This window comes from Hippocampus guttulatus, chromosome 9 (assembly GCF_054856545.1).
Source record: "Hippocampus guttulatus isolate MCC_2025c chromosome 9, RoL_Hgut_1.0, whole genome shotgun sequence".
Taxonomy (NCBI): Eukaryota; Metazoa; Chordata; class Actinopteri; order Syngnathiformes; family Syngnathidae; genus Hippocampus; species Hippocampus guttulatus.
The window spans coordinates 1847306-1859434 of record NC_141269.1 but is presented as its reverse complement, the minus strand read 5'-3'; the positions used below and the strand labels follow the sequence as shown (position 1 = coordinate 1859434).

The following is a 12129-nucleotide window of genomic DNA, read 5'->3' as shown; positions in this document are numbered from 1 at the left end:
GAAGAGTGGCGTCATCTCGTGTTTAAAAAACAAATACAAATGTACTACCACCGTCAAGGTTCCGTCCGTACTCGCCATCTTGAAAAGTGGATTTACTAGATTAAAAAAAAGCAAATAAATACCGCTCACGATTACGATGACCATTTTTGAACGACATATTTGATCATGTTAATATAGTGGCGCCTGTGATTACTTTTTAAATATTAAAAATGCTTTATGACAAGTTGAGGGAATTTCTTCAGCGTCACATAAATGACTTGGGAAAATTATTTGGTTTACTGTGTCAAAAAAAAAGATGGAGACCATTAAAAAATATTACACACACACACTTACATACAAAAAATGCGTTATCAGAGGCTTGAAGCGCCTCAAAGCTGGAAGATGAGAGCATCAAAGTGAGGCTTCTTTCAAATGTTGGATATGCAAATGAGGCTCCTGGTGCTAGCCCCATCCCATCCCTCCCCTTCCCATGCCATCCTCCTCTTACCGTATTTACACATGCACCTCCATCATCACGCCTGCAGCGCGCGCGACAGTGAGATGTAGATTAAAATAAAAGCGGCAAATTAAAGGAGCCCCATGGGGGAAGCGACGCTGTTTTAAGTGCAAATTGAACATGTGACTCGGTATTCCTATAAAGTCATGCATACATAAATAGACATATGCAGTTTTATATATATGTATGTATATATATAGATCTACTGCATATATCTATATATATACTGTATATAATTTTTTTTCCCACCCACCCCTTCAATGTAGGCTCACATTGACATTGACAAGCACAAACTCTCCAATGTCCCGCCGTGCACGGTGGGACGCAGACCAATTAGACACACACAAAACCACACGCAGTCCCTTGTAATGTGTGTGTGTGTGTGTTGGTTTCACATTTCATTTTTATTGCGTTTTATCAGCATGCACGTGAGTACGTCCTCTCCAAACGGGTTAAAAAAAAAAATCTTTTGGGAAGCTCCCCCGAGAAGATGACACAAAAACGGCTTCCTCCGCACCGCCTCTCTTGACTCGCTCCCTCGTTGTTACGGAAGAAGCATAAAAATAGCCACGTCCTCTCCGTGGAGACGGATTAACAAAATGAAGAAGGAAAAAAGAAGAAAAAGACATTTGGGACTCGGGGAGCGTCTCTTTTGTGGACTCGCTCAAATGCACACACACACACACACACACACACACATATATGCACACACAGATACTCCCTCGAACACGATCCAGAACCAAACAAAACACAAAAACTGAGACACGGCTGCACGCAGAAACAAAACAGACAAGGCGTTTGCGCGTTGTACATTGCGAGTCAAATCGTGCACTTTGTGCCTCGTCAAGTCACACAAAGTAGCAAAACTGAGTGAGATGGAAAAGGACGATTTTTCGATCAGCCGAGACGGTCCCCAAAACACTTCGCTGGGCCGGATGCACGCGCGTTCAAGTGGATTAACACGCTCGCGTCACCTACCATAGTATCACATCGCAGAGGTGCTCAGCAATCCTCGTTCTCACGAATGACGACGAAAGACGGAGAAGCCATGCTCATCGCTAAGCTAACCTGCCGTCAACTGAAAATGAGATCGTAGTGCCGCAGGGCTGAATTATCGCACACTTGTTCGTTGGGTTTGGTCATGTGACATTCGCAAATAAAATGGCTGCCCCGTAAAATGGATTAAAAAAAAAAGTTAAAGGATTCATTTTGCTGCTTAATTCATATTCCACAAATGCAATGTCAATATCGATTACTGTAAAGGGAAAAAAAGGACTTTACTTCCCCTTAAATCGATAAAAAAAAAATGCACCTCAGAATTGGAAAATTGTCCTCAAATGAAGTCAATGATTAGCAAAACTGCTCCACGGGAAAAAAAAAGAAAGTTATTTTGAATCTTGCAAACAGCGACACACACGTTCACGCACATCCCCGCACACGCACACATCCGTTGAGGGCACAATATGAATAAGAATCCGATGTGCGGCTGATATTTAAACAGTTCGCCATGGCAACAGGCTGCGCTGTGGCCAAGCTAAAGCACCGCACTCTGGATGGAGATGATACAAATGAAAGGCAAATCTGGACGGTTGCCGGGGAAACGCGGGAGGAGGAGGTGAAAGTCCAACCCAAACACACCTTAAAGCTATTTAAGTGACACTGGCCGAGGGTGGCGGGGGGGGGAGTACTTGGGTGGAGGGGAAGCGTTCGTTGACAGCCGTGCGCTGCTAATAAAAAAAAACTCGCTCGACCTGCCAGGCAGTTTGATCCCACTTCAAAATGCTCCATGTGCTCTTCACGAGTGTGTGTGTGTGTTTGAGGTCGCACAGTAACCCAAAAGAATAGAAATGCTTTGTTTTTATGTAGCTCTTCCCACAGCTCATCCCCTACTTTATTTCCACCTTTGTCGAGTGTTTCTTTTTCTTTTTTGGAAAAACAACCCAAAATAATTTTGTTGTTGTACATACGAGGTCTCGGGGGGGGGGGGGGGGGGGGGGGGCAAAACAACATTCTTGCAAGGCGAGTGCGGACGATCAGACTTATCGTAGAACATTTTTTTCCCCTCAGAAATGCAGTTTTTCTTTAAAAAAAAAAAAAAGATGATAAGTAGGAAAGGAAGTCAAATTTTTGCTCGGATGACAACCAAAAGTTACTTTAAAATACAAAAATTTCTCTTGACACTTTGACAGATTTCACACCCCAAAAAATGTCAAAAAGCATTTCTCGACAAAACGTACAACTTAAAAAAAACTATTGAAAAATACATTCAGTGCAAAAATATTGGGGGGGGGTTGACAGTTTTTTCTTTCTGACCTTCTGACTGACACAAACAACCAAAACGGTTTTTAAACTGTGAATTCTTTCTTAACAAAGATTTAATTTAACCGTCTTGCATTTTCTTTATTTTTGTTTTCGTTTCTCCACACTGTGTTTTGACATAAAAACAAACGTTAGATCGTAAAATCATCACATTTTCAGTTTTTAGGCGAATCAAAGGCGATTTTGTGCTGTGAATTTGTGACATCCGATTAAAAAGTGCAATTGATGCAGAAGGCGCCCTGAGTTCACGTTGGATAGTCAGAGCACCTGGAATGTCCCTCGGAGCGCCGTCTTCTTCCATCCACACTGCGAGCAGACTTTTGTCAAGCTCCAAATTCCTCCGAGTCAAACCTTGACCAAAGTTAATATTTGATCCCAAAGACTTTTGACTTTTGCCCTAAGGAAGTCTTTTTGTTTGTGTGTGTGTTTTTTTTTTTTTAAGATGCCTCGCCCTTTGATTTTTCACAGCGTTTCTCATTTCAGCATCTTTCTTTGGGTGTCTTCCAATTAAAATCGCTTCTTCACATTTCTCATTCGGGAGAGAGGCAGCCAGCGTCGTCGATTCTATTCATTTGAGTCCTTTTCATGTAATAACGCTCAAAGTATGTAAAGAGGTAGAAGGCAGTGATTTAAATGATTTAATCCCCCCCCCCCCCCCCCCCCCCGCCACTGCACTCTCTGGACTCTCAAGGCTGTCTGACATATTTTTGCATTTGGCAAATACGTTGACGGGTTTTAATCGAAATTTCTAAAACTCCAAAATACATACCAGGAAACATGTGAGGTCCATGAAAGATTCAAATTAGTTTAAAAGCGAAAAGGAACCGCTGAGCGTTTAACAAATATTTTTTATGTGAAATAAATATCGTTTTTTAAATTTATTAATTTTTAAAAATAAGTCCTTTTGTAATTATATTTAAAGCAACATTAAGATAATTTTAGCTAACCTCCCATTTGGCCTCAGCCCAGCATTCTTTTGGTGTTGATGAGAGAACCCCCCCCCCCCCCCCCCCCCCACCTTCCAAGAGAAACATCCGGAATGTCCCACTCCCATTGATTCTCTTTTGTTTGGATGCCGTGAAGTGGCTTTGAAAGGGTTCTTGTGGCCCTCGACGAGTGGCGGTTGTGTAACGCACAAAACGCGCGCGCGACGCCGATACGCACAAGTGGAGCGACACGAGTGGCGTTTAAGAGTAACAGTCGGCAGGGCTCTGATCCCAGAGCCAATTAAAACAGTGCGATTGACCCCCCCCCCCCCCCCCCCCCCCACACACACACAGGCGCGCACACAAATACAAAGTACATACCAAATTAAACAGGCTCACAGATAATCAGAACTGACAATTGACTCCATTTGCTGTTTAACACCCCACGCGCACGCGCAGTCCACCCACGCACAACGACCGAATGTGCACCAATCCCGGCGGGCACGTCGACTTCGCCGCAACTCATTGCACGCTTCGTTAGCGTCACAACTAAGCACAGAAAGTAAGTGAACCTTCGTTGATGCTCAAGCTCAAAATGTGTCCTGAATATGACATGAATTCAAAACAAATACAGTGAAACATGGACAGATGATACCGTTAATGACTCCACAACCCCCCCCCCCCCCACCAGCATTGAAATTTGTTTTTTTACGTTTGAAGAAAACAAGCACTGCAACATATAAAATGTCAGAAAAATAATAAAAAAGAGCACCCATTAAAAAAAAAAACCCAACTAGGATCATAATGTAAAAGTCGTCTTTTGGATGTGTAACTAGAAGGAGGGGCGTGGCCTCGTCAGTGACATCAGAAACTGGCGTCACAGTTCAGTGTGCCTTGGCGGCGGCTGCCTGAGGCCTCTGGACCGCCACCTGACTGTTCCCCCGTCTCATCAACTGGCTGCTCTCAAAGACGCCCTCATGGACGCCGCCGCCGTCCACAAACGTCAACAGTCCTGTGAGGGACACGCATATTTTAAAACCACTTTGAGGCCACTTTCGGTCAACACGCCGGGACAGTGTTCCTTTGTGCTATATTCACCGGTTGCGCTAACACAATTTCTAAGTGGGCTCTACTTGTTTATTGGGTGCCCTCAAATGAGGGAAAGGAGAGCAGCAGTCGATGCACTTGTCAGACGTTGATCAAAGGTCATGGGACGGGTTAAAAAAAAAAACAAAAACACTTCACACATTGAGCACACTCATGCAGGAGCTGCTGTCGACCACAACTCGTGCGCAGGCAGTTGCGCGCAGAAGCACCAGGGCCCGCCTCCTAAAGGCACGTGCAGTATCTAACAAGCTATTTATTTATTTATTTATTCATTTTTTAGCTTTCAGCCGTGGAGCTCAAACCACAATGGCACTCAAATACCTGAGCCAAGACTCAATCATTTGCCTTGAGGTCCAATTGACTCCAGATTCCGAAATTCTTCTGATGTAGGAGAACGAAATTTCGCATACAAACAAAAACTCTAAATCGGGGCTGCCCAAGTCCAGTCCTCAAGGGTCCCATCCTCTTTTAAACGCACCTAATTGAAGTGATGAGCTCATCAGCAAGCTTTCCAGAAGCCTGTTAACGATTACAGAGTATTTGAATTGGGGGGGGGGGGGGCATGTAAAACAAGCTGGAGAGGGGCTTCGGATTGTCATTTTTCATAACAATTCATATAAAAAATGCAAACTCCACGCCAAATGACCACTATTTGATCATGTCAATTAAACGTTCACATTACATTTATATTGCAATCTGGATCAGATCTGGTCACCCCCCCCCCCCCGCCCCATTTTTAAAACATTTTTTGTCGATTGAGTTTTTTAATGCTTTTGTTCGGCAGCCATAGTGCACGCGTGCCACATCACAACAAGTGGACTTGAGTCAGCGACGCAAGCGTTTCGGTTAAATGTTAGCCAAACACCACATTAATATTTAACCCCGAGACATCATTTCGGACTCCACATTTGGCCACTCCTAAAAAAAGAAGGAAACCACACCTATTGACTGCTTGTTCCTTTTTGGCTTTGAGCAGCAGTCGACGTCACCCCGTCATTATGGTACCTTACACACGGGACTAGGAAAAGTGCGATTTTGATGGCCAGTGTGAAAAAAAGACTCGTATTATGCTTCTGATGCGACCATTCTATTTAGCCTTTGCACAAAGCAGCGTTTAAAAACAATTAGGGGCGTGCGGGGGTAATGTGAAAGAGGCTCATCTTACCGGAACCTTTCACACATCCGCTCCGAAAGTCGCCCTCGAACGTCATCCCGTCGAATCGCGTAAAGACGCCGGCACCCTGAAACTTGCCCTGCACGAACTGTCCTTCATACCTGAACGGCACCAGAAAACATTCGACGTTCAATGACCGATATCCGAAATAGTTCTCACGACATGCGGGAGGACTTGGAACCGTCGGCGAAGACCAGCACGCCGCAGCCGTTGAAGAGCCCGTTCTCAAACTGGGCCGTGTAGCACGTTCCGTTGCTGAAAGTCAGCTAGCCGCGGCCGTGACGCAGACCTGCGAGAAGAAATGCTCTGTGATGGTTTTCGCCTGCAAACGTTTGTGGGTCCGCTCATGATTGACTGGCTTCCGGGGACGAATTAAAAAGAAAAAACAACAACCCGCATTTAATAAAAAAAATTTCGACCACAAGATAAACTTTCAAAACTGAATGACCTCTTGAAAAACATCCAAAGTGACTTTAAAAGATCCGCTTCCAATCAAAATGGTTGACTTGCAGTGTCTTTTCAGGCATGGCTTTTTGAGACATTTTTTTTTTGTGGGTCCACTCATGACCCAAAGGTGCACTATACTAAATTTCATGTAGTTAGGTGACTTTAACTAAAACCAAAAAAACAAACAAACAAACAAAAAAAAAACCCCACACTGAAACAGACGGAACTGTTCACCTCATCGAATGTTGCTTTCACGCCCACATGCCAAGTCCAAAAGTCAAATGTTTCACAATTTTGCGTTATCAGTCCAATTACGTGGGAGCAATCAGACAAAATTTCTAGGAAGAGTTGGACTTTGAAACTAAGGACTGCTGAAAAAGGAGCTTCAAAACAGAATGGCTGACTTTCGGTATGGCATGGCTTCCTGAGACTTTGCGTGGGTGTATTGACTGTACACGTCCACCAAATTTCCATGTTACAGAGTCAAACTGGCTTCGGAGGCTGAGTTTTAAATTATCCAACCAAGGCAAAATTTTCACACCGATGACGTAGCCCCTGCCCACAATGTCCAGAAGTCAAAAGAAGTCACGTTTCATAGTTTATCTGTCTTGTACACAGTGTGTGGTCTCAATTTTGTAGTAGCAATCGCAAAAATCTCTTGGGGGGTGGTCGTTAAAGGATCCTGAAAAAGTGGCCAAAATGTGCTTAAAATGTCCACTTCTAGCCAAAACGGCCGACTTCCCGTGTCTTTTCAAACATGGCCACTTGACACTTTTGAGTGGGTCGACTCACGATAGATGTGTGTACCAAATTCCGTGTTGCGAGGCAAAATGGGGCTTCGGGAGCTCAATTTTTTTGTTCTAAACAATCCATTCAGACTCTACTCGACTGTAAACGCGGAAAAGAAACACAAGAAAAAAGTCACGAAAGGAAAAATGAAAATCATAAGTGCACAAATGGAAATGAAAGTCGATGTGATGTGGATGATCAAGACGGTGTTTTCGTTCTGACATCACTGGAGATTATTTTTAGAAGCGCGTTTCATAAACGCGAATAAACTCGACGACACCTTCTTCCTGAGCAAAGATGAATTGTATCATGATATTATTTTGTTTTGTTTTTATTTGTTTGTCGGATTTGAGCGGTGAAATCCCGCCAGAGTGACACTTCCTGTCATGGCGGTCTCCGAGCTGTCCCGGATGACGTCCCCGCGGTGCGCCGCTGACAAAACCACTTTGTCGCGGCTGGCGTGCGTGCGCGCCAGCTAGGCTAACGCGTCACGGCTGAGTGACACCAAAGAAAAAACTCCAAAGCCGACAACCAGTACAGCTTTTGAGAAGATTCCTGACAATGGCAGTTGGAAAGGGCATTCCCTTTTGCAGGGAGACCTCGAAAATGATCCTCAAACTTGAGCACCAGAGTCTGTACCACATTACAATCTGTCCAGGATATCAGTTTCCGATTTGTCCTTTTTTGGATGAATTCCACGTTCGGCATTTGTCGAAGGAATATACCGCAAAATGTCTGCTTCAAACCAAAATGGCTGACTTTGTGCTCAGTTTTAGGGACGGATTCTTGAAACTTCAAATAATCATGTCCCCAGAGGTAATTCTGGGAATATTTGGCGACCCCCCCCTGTTGGCTGGCTACAGCTAGCAACATGCTAGCAACACTAATATTTGGCCGGGTCCCGCCTTGGCCAAAATTGAACAGGAAGTCAGCCATTTTGTGCAATTTCAAGGTTTCGTACTTTGACAAAGTCCTACAAGGGAATTTTTCTCGCAACTGTATACTTGACAGATGGGCTAAACTATGTGTTTGTGAGTCAGTTGCTTAGTAGCGTTACCTCTATTGGTTGGTCAACCAATTAGTTTGTTCATCAGTCACTCAAATGAAGTCATGTTAGTCATGAAGCTTGGAAGTTAGTTGGTCAGCTTGTCAGTTGGTGGGTTCGTTGGTCTGTTTAAATATGAGTCCTTAGTCATGTAATAGAAGTCAATCACTCAGCCTGTAAGTTGATAAGTTGGTCAGTCAGTCATTTAGTTAGTTCGTTCATTTATTAGCAGGGCAGTCAGGTAGTCGGTCATCGTGTTACTCATTCAGTTGGTTTATTAATCAGCCAGTAGTAGCATACTAATGCAGAATTGGGAAAATCTCACGTTTCGGTGATTGCACGTGGGTGGAGGATGGCATCAAAGAAGATGAGTTTGCGGCTTTGCCGGGAAAAAGGAGGCACGGTTCAAATGCGTTTTAAAAAAATATATATATATTTTTTGGTGTTCAGATCAAGGCGGGATTGGATGGCGTGTGATGAAGGACTTGAGAAGAAAGCCAGCGCATGTGCGCTTTTTTTCTTTCTCCCTTCCATCATGTGAATATTCCGAGGTCTCATTTCACATTTGAATATTCCCAGCGGGTGCATGAGAGCAGCGAGCACTTCTCGTTAGCAAACGAGGCCGATAAGTGGCTTCGGGTTCCTTGCAGGAGTTCTAAGTGAGGAATGTGATTTAGTGGCGTTTAGGGGGCGGATAGGAAAAGGTGGCTGACGGGGTCGGGAGGGAGCAAGGTGGGGGTGGGTTGTCGGCGTTGTCAGCGGCTTTATAGCGGCCAGCCAGTTTGCTAATGGCGAAGTAAATTAACGCTCCATCTGTCAGAAGAGTGCGCTTCACTCTTTAATCTTAGCGGGTGATCTGGACCAGAGATTTGGACAAACTAAGTCCGGATGGCTTTGCTCTTCTCAAACACGTGAATGTATACAGTATACATCACACATATTAGCGTGTGTATGCAAACCCTACACCAGTTAAGTATTTCAAGGCTAATGGCGGCTTTAAGAAAAACCAGGAGGCACTTCCTGGGTGGAGTGGGGGCTCCAACCCTGGGGGTGGTTTCACAACCAAATGACAAAGAGTCAAGATTTTTGCCGTTCAGCGTGATCTGTCCAATTGGGACTCCGTTTTGGTGAATTCCCGAACACGAGTCTAGCAAACTGACAAACGGACCCAGTCACTAACAAACTGTACTGAAAGACTGACTCACCGAGAAAGGGACTGACTGACGAGCCAACTGATCTACTGGCTAGCTAAATCCGGACCGACTGGCTAGCTAAATCCGGACCGACTCACTGGCACAGACTCGCTTTGAGCCAACCAACTGACCGACGGACTGGGTGGCTCACTTGCCGACGAAAGCCTGTCTCCCGTCTCCCACTGAGCGGCGAAGCTTGGCGGAGGGTCCGTTGACGGTCGTCAACGGTCACAAACACGTTGGGCAACAGTTTTAGCGGTCGCGAGCAAGTGTTCAAAGCTTCTTTGCGATCGGGAAAACTGTGTGCAAATGCCCGGCGAGCGTCTTTGCGACCATTGGCGGCCTTGAGCGGACCCTGACGCAAAATCGACATTCACGACGTTCGCGTATCGCTAAGTGGGAGACCGGTTTAACGGTCTCGCTGACTAACTAATTGAGTGACTGACTAACCAATAAAGATGACTGGTTTACTGACGCCTACTAGTTGACGAAATAAATGACTGACCATTAGTGGGGTGCATCTCTGCACCGAAGACAATTCGAGACAGTTTTTGTTCTGAGGGGCGCGAACATGATCCAAGCACGGTTCAGTTTACAGATTACAAAAAATATATATATTGAAAACAACCTGAATTTATAATACACACTGGGACCTCTGAAGTTAGATGCCACTGAGGATTTTAGACAAGATTCAGTTCTAAGTGTTTTTGTTTTTCTTTGTTTGTGGCACTAAGTCAGTTGGGAACAGATTTTGGTGTCCTTCACAATTTGTGACAGTCATAAAAATGGTGTTTTATTTTGATTGCTGGAGTGTGGGTTTGAGTGACAGATTATCCGCGGATAATGTCCTGTGCTCGGACTTGATCCGTCCAGTCGGGACGTAATCCGCAGTTCAGCTCCTTTTGGTCGCAGTCACTGGCTAATTGCGGATGCTAAAAGTGCGAGTGGGTGTTTAAAAAGGCTTCCGGCTGTCATGGATGATTGGTGACCTACTTCCTGTAACCTGATCACCCGCTGAATTATTCAACACCGCATTTTTTTTTTCGGGGGGGGGGGGGTCGCAAGTCAATAGCTTGGACTAATTATAACTTTATTCTATTAAAATAACTACAGTTCACCTCAAAAATATAATACTACTGTATCTCTGGAAAATACTATATACACAAATCTTTTCTTTCTCTCTCATAATATCAGGCCATTCTTCTCGAACTGGGACTTAAAAAGATTTGACTTTAATCTCCAAATATTTTCACTTTTTTAAATTCCAAAACTAGGTATTTATTGTTATAAAATATATTGTAAATATATTTTTTTCTTGAAAATGTATTAATTCTCGACTGTGCCATGATGGCTATGTTCACCCTGCAGGGTGTGATGCCCAATTCCTATTTTTTTTTGCAAAATCCAATCTTTTTATGTCGTCGTTTGCGTTGCAAATATAAATGTAACTTCTAATGTGAAGGCAAGGCGTCAACGTCATGTGGCCTGCTGTTTACGGAAGTAAATATGGTCCTGTGTGTAGGGGATTCATTTTATCATCTCATATCGACAGTCGCAAAGAGGGAGAAATGTTTTGGTGGTATGAGGCAAGACTCCTCGATTTCCTTATTTCATGGAGACGCTGACTAAAGAGATCCTTAAAAAAATATGTAGAGGCATATATTCTATGAACTGCATTCTAAAAAAAAAAAAGACTTTTTTATGCTTTCAAGATTACATCTTTCTCTGAAACATACGGGTTTGTTTTTGTAGGACAGCCTTTTTTTGGGTTTATTTTTTGACCACCCAAACTACTTCAACTTTAATACCTTAACGGTTGCCAAGCAGCTGCTTCAACGTTTTTGTTGTTATTGTCTACAGAATGTTGTGTAGTGAAAACAAAGAGGACAGGGAAGCCAGAGCAGTCGCCACTGTTTGCTTGCTGACGCGGCGGCGAGCATATGTTCACCCTTCGCCGCCTTAGCGGGCGTGTTGAACCTTGGCCCAAAGCGTTTAAACAACAACAAAAACCTGCAAGGAGAAATTCGGGCTGAGGTGGCGCGATGGCGAGTCCCGCCACGCGGCAGATGGTGCATCTTCCTCGCTTATTGCCTTCACGTCTTCTTCAAGGAAACTTGTTCTTTCACACTGAGTGACAAACCACGACCAATCGCTGCTGGAATGGTCGACATTGGAAACAAATATTTTTCCTATTCTTTCTTCAAAAGGAGCTAACGTCAAAATATGGTCACATGAGACAGGACTTAAAACAGAAACATTAGTCACAGGAGGGTACGGGAGGGGGAATAGTACATGCTGACTGAGTGATCTGGTATGTTCTTGTAACCATACATGACATGACATGACATGACATGACTCTCTCAGCTCGACCTCCAGGCCTCCTTGCCACAAAGCGCTTGCTTCAGCACATGGGGGTAGGGTGGGGACATGACCTACACACGCATGAAGCGTCTTCATCATCATGCGTGTAGTGTGACTGTGATGATGAAGACAATGATGAAGTTGAGCTGGGCTATCATGCAACAGATGCGTTTGCGCCACGCATTCCAACGTTCGCCTTCCTTGCCTTCTTGCCATTCCCCGTGGTATTCCTCGCCGCTCGAGTATGTGAAGGAACCTCGTGTCAGGGTCAT

At 44.3% G+C, this 12129-nt stretch overlaps 1 pseudogene across 1 annotated transcript; it reads right to left on the bottom strand.

Moving 5' to 3' along the window:
- Nucleotides 1-4102: 4102 nt before the first annotated feature.
- On the bottom strand, nucleotides 4103-12129 carry LOC147199755 (uncharacterized; annotated as a pseudogene). Its single transcript, XR_015101915.1, has 4 exons — nucleotides 12063-12129; nucleotides 6197-6311; nucleotides 6014-6123; nucleotides 4103-4753 (listed from the first exon to the last, which is right to left on the bottom strand). The product of XR_015101915.1 is annotated as an uncharacterized LOC147199755 (transcript).